This window comes from Triturus cristatus, chromosome 5_2 (genome assembly GCF_964204655.1).
Source record: "Triturus cristatus chromosome 5_2, aTriCri1.1, whole genome shotgun sequence".
In the NCBI taxonomy this organism is placed as follows: Eukaryota; Metazoa; Chordata; class Amphibia; order Caudata; family Salamandridae; genus Triturus; species Triturus cristatus.
Window position 1 is genome coordinate 1,097,435,072 of NC_140588.1, and position 14,631 is coordinate 1,097,449,702.

A 14,631-nucleotide genomic window follows, 5' to 3' on the forward strand; every position below is an offset into this window, starting at 1 on the left:
GGAAACGAAGGCAGCTTTGCTTTGGGGGGCTCATCACTAGAGCGGTATGCTCTGATTCTATTCTTCCGTGGTGCTACACAGAAGTAGGCGCGCCATTAAAGCCTTCCACTTGGAGACAAGAGTGGAGAGGCTATTCCTTTATTGTTCTAGTGCTCGCGGGGGTGTGAATTAACATCCTGCGGGGGAATTGGAAACAAACCTTAGTTTTCTTTTTAGGAGTTCAAGGGAACTGCTCTGATTTCTCATTATCTCTAATACTCCATATTTTGAATATTATCTCCTTCCTTTGGATTGGAGTTCAGTGTGAAAGTGAGGCATTGGATTACGTTGAGAGACTTGCATTGCGCTAAAGGATTTCCTTTGTACCCATCACTATTGTCGTACAGGATATTGTCATCGACTAAATATGAGGGCTCTAATAGTTTATTCCTCCATTTATGTTGTATGAGGTATCAGCAGGCAATAAGAATCCTAAAAAGCTTGACATAGACTGTGGAATTCCAGGAGATGTGGTCTGCCTGAGGTTCTTAAGGTACTTAAGAACCCCAGGCAGGTGAAGGTATCCTGACGTACAAGCGAGAATTCAATAAGAGTAGTCTTGATGCAATGAGTTAATGTGCGTTTCTTTGTTCTTTTCAGATGTCAAGATCCCTGCTGTTCCTCTTCCCAATACCCTTTCCCTCACCTGCTCTCCCATCGCTCTGTGTTTGAATATTCTCAGAGTTGGGGCTAACAGGAGGTGGTCCCCTTTGTGCATCATTCCGATTTTGGAGAGTGTTCGTTTGAGGAGCAGTCTGATCCGACACAGGCCATGCAGCAGCAATGCAGGGCAGACCCGGGCCCACGCAGGGGCCCGCCTAAGAGGGCGGCCCCCCTTAGTGCCACAGGATGGCACACGACGGGTCAGCCTCCCAGCCTCTGGGACCCCCGAGGGTCCCCATGCCCACGTCTCTTCCGGGCAGGAGGGGGCAGGGGGGAGAGGTACTTATACCTCTGCCACCCACTGTTTGCCCTCTTTCCTTCTCCTGCCTGGGCGCCGGTTTGGGTCGTGGCTCGTGGGGCCGTGCCGTGTTGTCCTGCCGGCTCGGTCTAGCTGCGGCCTACATCCGGTACGTTCGGGCCCCTTTATCTATCCCTCCCAGCCCCCCTTCCCAGATCGAGGTATCCCTCTCTCGAGGCAGGCCTGCATCTCTTCGGGGCTCTATTATGGCCCTCTCACTCGTGGGCTCCGGCACGACCTTTACTACTGCCCATGGCTCCTGCGGTCACTGGTGGCCTGGGGAGGGTCAGCGGTTGGCCGCCATTCCGGCGGCGCGACTCTGTGGCTTGGGGAGTTTGCGGTTGGGCCTCCATGATCAGTGCTGGAGGCCCCGGAGCACTTTCAGCGCGGTAGTGAAGGGACGATGGAGTCCGTAGGCTACATGGTGCGGGCGAAGCTCTTTTGCCTCAGCATGCATGCCGCATTCCGCCCTGGGCAGCGCGCCGAGGGATGGATACCTTGCGAGCTGCCATCCGGAACTCGCGGTCGGTATTTGCTGTTCTCGGGGTGAGCTTGTCCGGAGTCGCGCAGTATTCAGGGGCAGTTGTATTCCCCATACTGCCTTCACTGCCTTCCCCTCGCTGGCCACACACACGGCTGTCGCATGAGGTTTGGGGTAGGCCCAAGTCAAAAAGGAAGATCATCCTGGACTCATTCTAGCGTCATCCGATGACTTCAGCCAGGCTATTCCTGTAATTATCTGGGGAAGTCATCCCAAGCCATCCTGAAGTCTGCCCACAAGGCAGAATATTTAAATGAGATGACTCTTACTGTAATCACAAAAACTACTCCAGGATGGTGTCCTGATGACTTCAATTAAAAATGCGTGATGATCCTTTACAACTCCAAGAATACTAATTGACAACTGCAGGATGAGTGTGAAATACTCAAGGATGGTGTCCTGATTACTTCAATTAAAAATGCGTGATGATCCTTTACAACTCCAAGAATACTAATTGACAACTGCAGGATGAGTGTGAATTACTCCAGGATGGTGTCCTGATTACTTCAATTAAAAATGCGTGATGATCTTGTACTTCTCAAGGAATACTAACTGACAAGTGCAGGATGAGTTTGAAATACTACCGGATGATTTCAGGACAACCTAATGGTTAGTTTACAACCACTGGATTATTTGCTAACATCTTCAGAATTATTATGCATTACTGTAGTATGATTTTATGACAACTTCAAATTGGAGTTAATGTACACAAGGGTATTGGGAAAACACTACAGTACATCCCCTTATCACTGCCTAACAACCAAGAGTACTCAGTGGAATTATTTAGAAGTAATCCCAATTCGTAACATCCAAGAGTATCCACTGGATGGGCACTCTTGGCTATTGCAAATGGGGATTACTTCAGAATGGTTTAATAAAAATGTTCTCGATGCTTGTAGATCACTCCTAAATGTTTAATACAGACTTTCCAAATGTCCTTTCCTTCATCCTGGATTACTCAAGTCTATTTTAAAAACAAATTTGAAATGAAATACTTGGGTGAAACATGGTGTCCCTTTAAAAAAGAAAACTGTATGGGTTTAAAACATGATCCTTCTTTAAACAAGGACAATGATATAAAATGAATTTGTGAGGAGCGTTGGTGTTGGCAAGAATACCATTTGCATTGAGTAGCAGCCTTGCAACGTATGACCTTTCCCCATACTAATTGTGACAGATCTTCATTTGAGCTAAACAAAGTCACTCTAAGTTTTGATATGGTGACCTGTGGCAATACACCGAACAAAGAATTGGTTCAAATAAATGGATCTGAAATTACTTCTCACTGTGTGCTTTTATTTCGCCAAAGCATGTACATGACCTCAAAGAGAAATAGTATACTGTTCAGGATAACATTGAAAGTAAGGAAAGAGAATTTTAAAAAGTCAACAAAAGAAGCAGCTCTATTGTGTGTTGCCAGATTCAGAGTATTTTGTCCTCTTTTGCAATTGCAGATCCTTACGACAAGAGCCCTTCGCGTAGTTTGGTTGTTGAGAGGTAGCCAGCTTGCACGAAGATTTCATAACATTCTGAAAAGATAACAAAAGACTATATTAGTACACTTTCTACAATTAAGTTACTTTAGATTTTCTTTTAGATTAGCTGCCTTCATAAATCACTGGATTCCCCTCCACCATAAAGGGTGCCTTATGAGAGGTTTTAACACTGCTTTGCCGATGCTTCAGGTTCACATTTGAACTTAGGCCATTGATCAGATGGAAGGTGAAGAAAGAAAATATCCCTTTCTCAACTGTAAGAGTGAAGGGGCAAATTAGATTCAGAACAGTCCCAGAGTTTCAATATTATTGTAAAACCTGCTTTTTATCCTCAAGAGAGGGGGGAATTTTACGTTTTAATCTCTGCCACACATTGACCACATAGTTTGACAGTATTGTGTCTTTAATCACTGCCCCTCTAACATTCAGGATAAATTACAGATGTCCAAAGGTTAAAAGCAGCAAGAATGTTTTCCCAGTTACCAGAATCTGTAAGCCACTAGATGTAGCCTGTGCAAACAGGGAGTAAACTACCTTGGGTTCAACGTATGTTGCCTTCAAGAAGGATATTGGCAGGAGGTCCACTGAACTAAGCTTTCAGCATGCCCGTCTGCAAAAAAAAGTTTCAAATTCCCTTGCGGCCAGTACATGAATGCAGACAAGCAAGTGTTTGGACCAGGGATGCAGATGAAAGGACAAAGTAAGGCTGGAAGCACTGTGTGCTCTCAGTTCTATCACAAAGATTTCTGGTTTAAGTCCTGGATTGCCTGCTTATTTGGAGAGAACTGACTGAAGGCGTAAATAGGCAATACAAAACGGCAAAAAAGGAACACTGCAGCAATAATGTGAGCTGCTAGGGGACCACTTAGGCCTAAAGGTTTTATCAGTCAAAACAAAATGTTTAATGTTAGTTACTGTTTTTACACACACAAAATTGCAGCTTTAACCTGAATGTTCCTTACCAGAAGGGTAATTAGGTTATTTGGAATATCTTACCAAATGAATCAGCACTTTCCAGTTGATCCTTTGCCAATGCTCTCCTCAGCTCACAATAATTTCCATAATGAATAGGGTCCAACAGAACCTTCACCAGCTGCTGCATATCATCCTGCAGATAACAACAGAAACCATTAATATATATGCCATAATATATACATGCTTTGAAAAGTAAAAGTTTTTGTTTCTGGCTGGCTAATTGACATTTATAAGTACCATGTGTAACAGTGATCAAAAACTGATGCATTAGTGCCAGAAATACGCATTGGTCATGTCAAAAATGTACTCCAGAACCAATTTCTTTTTGCACAGGACATAGTGTTTGTCAAAGCACACAGTGATGCCTGCAAATGATAAACAGCCTACTGAATTCCACACGTACTTCAGCTGGCCTACAATTCAGTAGGTGTTTTTATTATTATTTCTATTTTAAGGCACAGCATTTGGTGAACAGAAACTTATTTCTGAGATATACAGGTGAGGAGTATAAAGTGCAGGAGAATTCGGTGTTTTAGGTTATGTGGCCATAAAGTTGCTGCTACTCACTTGGTTTCAAAAGAGGAGTTTCACTTACCTTTTGAGAAATCATTCTTAGCTTGAGATTTTCTTACTTTTGCTTGTATTAGTTCGAGCTCTTCATTAAGTCCCGTAGCAGGGTAATCTGATGAATAGCTGTAATTGCCAGTAGTAATTGACAAGCAGTTATAAATGATTTACTTATGTAAAAAAGTATTTTGTAAATAGGCACATAACATTGGGAATTAAACCTCTTAAGCATAAACAGAGAATGTGTGGTTGAGTTTCACTAATTCTCAAATTAAAGGATTGCCCACGGTGTTGCATGTTAGGAAATAAATTAAACACACCCACACACAACAGATGAGATAACACACTTGAGCAAATCAAATAGGAAAGGAAACCCTATGTTTCTTTCAACTACACCCACACCTAATTATTCATGGCACGACTGTAGAGTGCAGTGGCTTAAAGCGCAGGGGTATAGTGTGGCGTAGCATGCAGTGACTGAGTGCAGTCGTGCAGAGTAGCGTGGCATTGAGTTTAGTGGTGTAGAGTGCAGTCTTGCAGAGCATCAGAGTGCAGTGGTGTGGAGTGCAGCAGCGCAGAGTAGAATAGTGGTGCAGCTTAAAGTGCAGTGTTGCAGAGTTCAGTGGCAGAAAGTGCAGTGTTGCAGAGTAGACCGTCTTAGAGTGCAGTGGTAAATAGTAGAGTGGTGTAGAATACATTGGCATGAAGTGCAGTGGCCTAAAGTGGTGAGTAGAGGGGCACTGAGAACAGTGGTAGCACAATGGTGGTGTCAGAGTGGAAGCATCAGAGTGGAAGTGTAGGGTGGTGTTGTTGAACAGTGGCGAAGCATAGAATGCTGTGGAGGGGAGAGGGTGGACAGGCAGAGAGTAGAGGGACGTGGAGTGGCATAGAGTTGAAGAGAAAACTCAGCCTACTATACTTCCGAGATTGGTAAATGGAGAAAGATGAGAGTAATAGTAACTGTAAGATATAAAGCTTAAAAGAAGGAAGTATAGTATAAAAATGATTTATACTTTGGTGATAGACATTTAATGTAAGTAATCACCCTATGGTACCCTAACTTCACTGCAGAATCATTGACACTAACAGAACTCCCTGCCACCAAATGTGTTTTCAATACAAGGCAAGGAGCCTACCTGATTCACAGCTCTATGTTAAGTCTGGCAATAGCCAAGACTAGGGGTCACCAAAGTCGGTCCATGATATATTTTTTAGCATATCACCATCTAGATACATGAATTTATCTTAAAAATCTAGCGTTGATCCAGCCCTCCAGGACTGACTTTGGAGAACCCTGACTAAGACCTTTTGAAATATATATATATATATATATATATATATATATATATATATATATACAAAAAATGTCCCACCTTGCTTCCGATTTCATCCACCAGATGGGGTTGGTGGCGACAGGCAAGTGCTGGACCCGCTGTAATATTTAATTCGCCTTACGCTGCCAGAACGCAAGAATAGTTGCAGTCCGGATTTGCAATTCAGGAGTAGTTTAGTATTTATTGACTTGACGCGCTTCGACAGCACGGTCTTTGTCAAAAAGTCATATGACTTTTTGACAAAGACCGTGCTGTCGAAACGTGTCAAGTCCATAAATACTAAACTACTCCTGAATTGCAAATCCTGAGTGCGATAATTCTTGCGTTCTGGAAGCGTAAGGCGATTTAAATATATATATTACCTACTGGCGGTCGCCAGTAGGTAGTTATAGTTAGGACCACGTTTCCATAGGAAATCCGCAACATTCTATTTTGAAAAACGTTGGCGCCGGTCGACGAATCCTCGCGAATTTTTCAAAATAGTTGGGGCGCTACGCTCCGCTCCTACCCTGAAAGTCTCGGGGGGATTCGTCAAGCGGGGGCTGAGATAAAAGGGGGGTCCCAAAACGCGTTTTTCCCATGCATTTTTCCATAGGACCTTTAGACAGGGCTACAGCCCGAACGGCTGAACAGAATTACTAGAAATTTGGCAGAGAGGTAGTCCTCAGGTCAAGGAAGTGCCTTTTGTAGGTTTGGTGTAAATCTGTTCAGTAGATTCTGAGAAAATAGCCTTTAAATCAATATATATATCTGAGCCAGCTTACGGTGCGCTTACGGTACGCTCACCGTACGCGTACGGTGGCGTGCGCGATTCTGATTGGCTCTTAGATCCTAGTAAACATTCGAATCGGCCGAAACCAGGAAGCGGCGGCCGCCATTTTCTCTCTCGCACTGAGAGTGATGTTTAAAATATAAAGCCCAAAAACATGTAAAGGGGCTGTTTAGACAGCTCCCACACACATAGCCATGTTGAGGTAGTCCCCAAAGATCCCCCAAGGCCAAAAACGGAATTTTTATTTTTTCGGTAATTTTGCCGGTTACGCTTACCGTACGCGTACGGTAAAAAATTATATAAAAAAAAAATTATCCACACTCTCCCCACCCCGTGTGCAATTGGTGGCCGAAGACCACCAAATGTGCATGGCTTATTAGAGAATGAGAAAAACTATAATATTTAAAAAAAAAAAAAAAAAATATCCACACTCTCTCCACCCCGTGTGCAAATGGTGCCCGAAGGGCACCATTTGTGCATGACTTATAAAAATTACGAAAAATTTAAATATTACCTTTCAAAACGAAGTGCATCATATGTCCTCCATGTGCGCACGGTGCGCGAAGCGCATCGTGCGTACATGGCCCATCTAGCATAACGTGGGCACGCGGTGCGCGAAGTGCGTAAAGTGGGCGCGCGGTGCGCAAAGCGCACCGCGTGCTTACTGTGCGCGCACGGTGCGCGAAGCGCACCGTGCGCGCACGGAATGAACTGCGTTAAGTGGGCGCGCACGCCACAAATGGCGTAAAGTAACTTAGCATTTAAAAAACCGTACAAATTCACTGAAAAAACCATAGGTTTCACACACGTTATAGTTAGGAATTAGCATTTAAAAAACCTTGCTAATTCACTGAAAAAACCATAGGTTTCACACATGTTATAGTTAGCTGGACATTTTATTGATAAAAAACCAATGAAATTCCCCCGTTATAGTTACTGTAGGCAACTATAACTCACGCGACCGTAATCCTCTGCTGATGACATATGTGACTTTATGAAAAAAAAATATTTGTAATATATGTATAGCTAAAATTTAATGGAAGAAGACTTGGTTTTTTATCAGTAAAATGTCCAGCTAACTATAACATGTGTGAAACCTATGGTTTTTTCAGTGAATATATATATATATATATATATATATATATATATATATATATTATATATATATTCACTGAAAAAACCATAGGTTTCACACACGTTATAGTTAGGAATTAGCAATTAAAAAACCTTGCAAATTCACTTAAAAAACCATAGGTTTCACACATGTTACAGTTAGGTGGATATTTCACTCGTAAAAAACCAATGAAATTCCCCCGTTATAGTTAGTATAGATAACTATAACTCGCGCGCACGCAATCCACTGCTGATGACGTCACATATTACATCACTTATGACATGGTCAGTGGCATCACTCATGACATCACTGATGACATCATACTTGTGATAGAGTGACGGCCGCGGGAGTTATAGTTATCTGAACTAACTATAATTGGGGAATTTCATTGGTTTTTTACGAGTGAAATATCCACGTAACTATAACATGTGTGAAACCTATGGTTTTTTAAGTGAATATATATATATATATATACACACACACACACACACACACACACACATACATACACACACACCCACATACTTAGCTACAGAAGCTTTCAGCCAACCCTCTTCATCAATTGGTCTATTATTGTGTCATTTGCATTTTTCATCCATCCACTGCAGCATACAGCTTGGGACAGGACAGTGGGCCAGCCCACTACATCCAATGGCTAACTTTACTGCAAATGATGGCATTCTTTCCCTTCACAAGAGGTAAATCCACACACAAAGAAGTGCCCTTAAGAGTTGATAACTACTGTGGCACAAAGCGTGGCAAAGAGTTCTTTTTGAGACAAAAAATATATTTGCTTTTAGACTTTTCCTTTTTAACATGGATACATGGCCTACAGGTTCCCAATAAATAAAATTTTGCAAAACCCATGAGAAAACAACAACAAAGCCAAAAGGTCTATTAGCTTTGCCATTGTTGCCATGATATTCTAGAACATTCAAACCCAGACAATATCTCAAAACATACTTAGACAGCTAAATAGATGTCAATATTTAAAGATCAAAATGAGTGGGGCATCAGTGTACAACTGGAAACATCAGCATGCCACACAGTTGAGGGGGAGTCGGGCAGTGATGGCAAGTCTGGCAAGCAGTTTTTTGTGTGTAAATTTCAAGAAATGGCACCAGTGCAAGGCCACATGAGATTCTGCCTGACCTATCACTTTGTGGCCTCACTATGACCATTGCCTGGCAGTTGCGTCATCATGAGAGAGTGAATCTACGTTTTGTTATCTATGCTGGCTGGGTGAGGGAGGCAAGTTGAAATTGTTTTCAATTGCTGTGTTCCCTGTCTGGAGAAGACTGCATGCTGCACTTTTTCTGGAGTCTGAGTGAGCACTGGGTTGGACAGATAAATCCTGAACAAACAGTTCTGTGGAATACCAGTACTTCACAACAATTTAAAAAAGGCATCTCCACAGTGAATAAGCCGCCTTTGTGCTAATGTACTAGAATGTGATTATAACGTGCAAACACTTTCTGAAATGGAGGTGTAGGGAACAACAACGGAGACGGAGGTGGAAACCATGAAAGGTAGTTGCAAGATTGATCAAGCAATGAAAATGCAATAGGTCTCACATTTGTTTGAGTTAGAGCTATTGGCATTGTAAATGGCAATGTATTTTACCTATGTGTTATAGAATGCATGTATGTGGTGTGTAGTGTAATTATGTGTGTTTGATTGGATTAGTTAGCTGTGTAATTGTGTGGCATGGAATTGTGTGATGTGGCATGGATTGGATTTGTGGAGTGGAATTATGTAGCATGGTATGCTGTGGAATTATATGGACAGTAAATGTGGTATTGAGTGTACTACAATTATGTGCAGTGGGATTGTGTTATGGAGTTTAATTGTGTGGAACGGAATTTTATGTTGTGGTATGTAGTGGAGTTTAATTATATGGTGTGCTGTTGAAATGTGTGGCAGGATTTGTAATTGTGTGGTGTGGATTAGATCTATGCGGTGGGTTGTGTAATTGTGTTGCTGAGTTGTATTATGTGGTTTGGTGTTGAATTATGTGGTGTGAATTGCAAGTGTGTGGAGTTGAATTGTGTGGTGTGGAACTGTGTGGAAAGCTATACCTGTTTGGTGATGAAAAAGAGGAAATAGGTAGGACGTAAGCTTCAGATGTGTTAAAAAAGAGAAAGAGTTGGTGCTAGTGGCATTGTAAATGTCTCTTACCTATGTGTTAGGGATTGAAGTGGATGTATGTGGTGTATAGTCGAATTATGTTGCTTGGACTGTTAATTGTAGCATGGAATTGTGTGGTGTAGAGTGGAATTATGTGGCATGGTGTGCAGTTGTAATATGTAGATAGTAATTATGTGTGTTGGAGTGTACTGGAATTATGTGGAGAGGGTTTGGGATTATGTAGTGGAGTTTAATTACATGGTGTGCTGTTGAATTGTATGGTATGGTGTTGAATTAGGTGTTGTAAATTGGATATGTGATGTGTAGTGGAATTGTGGTGGAATGTTTGTTTTTTGTAATTTTATGTGGTGTGGAATGGATTTGTGTGGAGTTGAACAGTGTGGCATGGAAAGTGTGGTATAGAGTGAAATTATGTTGAGTGGAATAATGTAGGATGATGTGGAGTGTTTTTATCTGGATTGTTAAGTGGTATATTGTGGATTTATGTGAGGTATTTATGTGGTATTGAGAAGCGTGTCATTAGATGGAGTTGAATTATGTGGTGGTGAGTGGTATTATGTGGATTGTAATATTGCGTGGTGTGGTTGTATGGATTGGCATTGTATTGAGTGGTGTTGCTTAGAGTAGTGTAGCGTGACGTAAAGTGGAGTGCAGGTGTGGAGTTGCATAGAGCAGAGTGGCATAGTGTGGAAATGAGTGGGGTTGCGTGCAGTGACATTGAAAAAAGTCGCATTTGCGTGTTTGGCACTGCCTTGGGTAGTGTGGCGTGGAGTGCAGTTGTGTAGAGTGGGGCAGCATTGTGTAGAGTGCAGTTGCGTGGAGTTGTGTAGAGTAGAGTAAAGCAGAGTGGCGTGAAGCATAGTGACTGGAGTAAAGCAGAGTGGAGTGGGGTAAAGCAGAATGGCGTGGAGTAAAGCGGAGTAGTGTGGAGTAAAGCAGAGAGGAGACAAGAAGAGTAGAGTAAAGCAGAGTAGAGCAAAGCAGGGTGGCGTTGCATGGAATAAAACAGAGTGGCGTTGCATGGAGTGGTGTTGCATAGAGTGGGATGGCGTTGCATGGAGGGACATTACGTAGATTAGAGAGGTGCGCCTTAGAGTCCGTTGTGTGGAATGCAGTGGCGTTGCGTGGGGCAGAGTGGCCTTGCCTTGAGTCTCACTGCTTGGAGTGGCGTGGCATAGAGTGGAGTAGATTGGGTAGAGGAAGTGAGGTTGTAGGAGTACACCTGCATAGAGTGATTTTGAATTGCGTGGAGAGGCTTTAGTGAAACAACTGGATTGAAAGGAAATATCAGATTCAGAACTACATTAAAGATTTGTACTTCAACTGCAGAAGGAGAAATACCAAAACTGTGAAAATGTGCATAGACAGTATTAGCAGTAACAAAGCAATGTAATTGGTTCCGTGTTTACAGAAATAGAGTGTTCAGATGTGAGGGCCTTCTCGCTGGATTGGGATGGGGCGGGTGGGTTGGAAGGAGAGAGAAAGTGACTACAGGAGAGAGAGAGAGAGAGAATGAAGAGATATTTTAAACATTGGCCACAGCGTGCACCGAGTCTTAACAGGATTAATTAGTTTAACATAAGGACAAGGGAACCATCTACGGCATTGGAGGTCTTTGAATGCACAGCAAATGGGACAAAATAAGAGCAAGATTTACAGCCCTGTTTACAAAAGAGCTCTGTAAAGCACTGGACTTGAGTGCTCTAGCTTAAAGAAACAAATAGTGCCACAAACTGTCTGAGAACTACACATGTAATAGGGACAGTCCTTAAAAATAGGCAGAGCTTAATGCCCATATTCAGAATACAAAATGTGTTGCAGGGACAGTGCAAGGGCTGCCTAAGCGAGACCTAAAAACAGGTAAAAGGGAGAGGTAGGAAGGAGGAGATATCAGAGCGGTAGCCTAAGACAGGTACAGAAGGAACGAGAAGAGTAAAGAGAACTGGCAATAGGAGAAATTGGAGTGTTAGAAAGGAGGATGCTGAGAATTAAAAGTGGAAAGGGATTGGAAGGGAAAAGGCAGACCCTTTGAAGACAGCGTGAAAATGGAGAGAAAGGAAAGTGAGCAAGAAAGATAAAAAGTAGTTTCGGAGGGGAGAGTTGAGAGAAAGTGTACGGCAGAGCACGGAAGACTGGATAATAGGAAAGGAGCATGGTGAAATGGGAAGCAAGAGAAGAAAATAGTGCGGGGGATGGAAAAAGGGTGTATGCCTCTGCTTTATAATATACATGTATAAAAATAAAATATATAACGTTCAGGGAGGACAGGCCTGTATCATTGCTGGACTTCACCTAATGCATAGCTCTGCTGCCTAGACACACAACAGTGATTCATTCACTGTGACAGAGTTTTCTGACATGAATATGTTTTACCTCATTAGTTAACTGGCTCAGGGAAAAAATATGAAAACATCACCAGAAAAGGAAAAATAGGCAGGGAGAATTAAGATTCTCTCTGTCTATTTTTCCTTTCCAGGTGACGTTTTCTTATTTTTTTCCTAGAGCTACTTACCTAATAAGGTAAAATATATCAAATGACAGCGCAATGGCTGTGAAATGGGGAGGTTAATGAAGGAAATACTCTTTACATGCTTTGCGAGAGTTTGTGAGGAGCAATTCTCTGCTAAAAGCTAGGAAAACCCCATTGAAAGGAATCCTCTGAAGCAGTCTTAGTTTTAACAGGAGGCTAAAACAGCTCAAGCATTACATCGTTTCCATCTATTAAGTGATTTGCCCAGAATCACAGGATGTGTATCCGAAGCTGGGACTCGAACCCGGGTCCCCGGTTTCAACGTCTACAGTTGTGACCGTAAGGCAATGCCAATGATCTGGTACGGCGATACAAAATCCCACATTTAATCTCCACCACCTATGCTGTATCAATAGAGCACGTTATTAATCGGAGCTTGAAGCGCCCATGTTGTGAGGTGAGCTCAGACGCACTGCATCAATTGGAAGTGCCACATTCCGTACCCTGTAGCGTCCCAAATGCCCCTAAATGATGGGATCCTATTCCCACCTTTCTGAAAAGTCCACACACTCGGTAAAATAAGTGAGGAGCGGAATCCTACCTCTAGCTCTCTCACATAAAGCATCACATTACAGCGCCATATGTTAAAGAAAGGCAGAATCCCGCCTTTCAAACAAAAGCGCGCGCTTGCAGAGTACCCCAAAGTGGAGGAGAAGCGGGAAATCACATCCACCTCACTTCCCACGTCTCCCTCGCACCCCTAACCCCACCAAAAAAATACCACCGAAACAGAGCAATGTTTTCTGTTTCCCTCTGAGCCTGATCCATCTGCACAAACTCCAGTGCAGCAACGTAGTCTTCTCTCTCGGCCAGAGCACAGCACACCTCGGCTAAGGCTTCCGCTTCCGGTCAAGCCAGGGACGGCTGCGGCATGGTAGCCTGGACCCTACCAAAACTAGCCCAACGGTAGCCCTAGTGCTACTTCGAGGCTGGAGGGGCTGGGCCAGGAACTCCCGACTGACCTCCGAAATTAAACAGCCCACGTCCACATCAGAATCAGTGCGCAAGGGCTCTGGACAAGTATGACATTTAAAAAAGTTACTCAATCAGTTCACATAAAAATAGATGTCTGTTCTTGCTGCTTTTGGGTTGTCTTCGCGATGACAGGAAGTGCAGGTGGATGGTTGGTTGTAGTCGCAAATGACCCACCCCTGGCCTTGATGCTGGAAAAGATGACTGAATAGGTACGTGGGGTAGAGCTGTAATTATCATAGCACAATAAATGAATAAAAAGGAGCATTGTTGCAAAGTTGTACATTTTGAAAAAGAAGTTCTGAAGAAGAAAACAGATTTCGGAGGTATTGTAGAAAGAAGAGAATATTTGCAGTACATGCATGGATTATGGATCGAGAATGCTGGAGGGTGTGGGTGAGCTGCAAGAAGCAGCCATAACCAGGCAGATTGGAAACGACAAGTGGGAAAACTAATCTTACCAGTAAATGATACTCTGAATACACTGGATTGGCAAACATTTTTTTCACGAAGTGACAACCTGCCAAATTTCAAAGTGGGTCCCAGATCTGCACGAGTAGCTTTATGTTCACGTCAGATGTTTATGTGTGATTGTCACAGTGTTAAATAGGCCGTAGCACAATCTGGATGCAGGCGAAGGGACACTAAAGGAACTGGTTGTATAGGGGAAGGAGTTTAATTAACCTTAGGGTATAATGGGCTCTGAGAGGATGCCACAGTCTGGGGCAGATAGAACTGAGGTTTATAGGCAGTTGTCATGGCCGATGCAGGCAGTTTCAGGTGGCACAGGCAGAAATGTATGAGGCAAGCAGACTTGCATTTGAGGTAGCCTGCGTTAAGCAGAAAGGTATGGGGGAAGCAGAAAGAGGTGCAACTAAGTCTGGAGCAGTTCTAGACGAGGCGAACAATTGCAGATGAAGGAGATAAGATCACATTTTTGGGCAGGGACCGGAGGCAGTGATGAAGCTGGCTGCTTGAGCACCATCTGCACTAGCTCTAGGCAAAATATGGAAACAGTTAACTCGAATTTCGTGAACAATCACGGGCATCGTTGGTCTTTGAGAGGAGTGCATACACTCGCACTTTGCTGTTTTAAGGAAGTGACTGGCATGTTGTGTGTCCGTGATATGCTATGCAACTTACAAAGGCCGGCCCTCAGTCTGAATGTTGAAGAAACTAAAA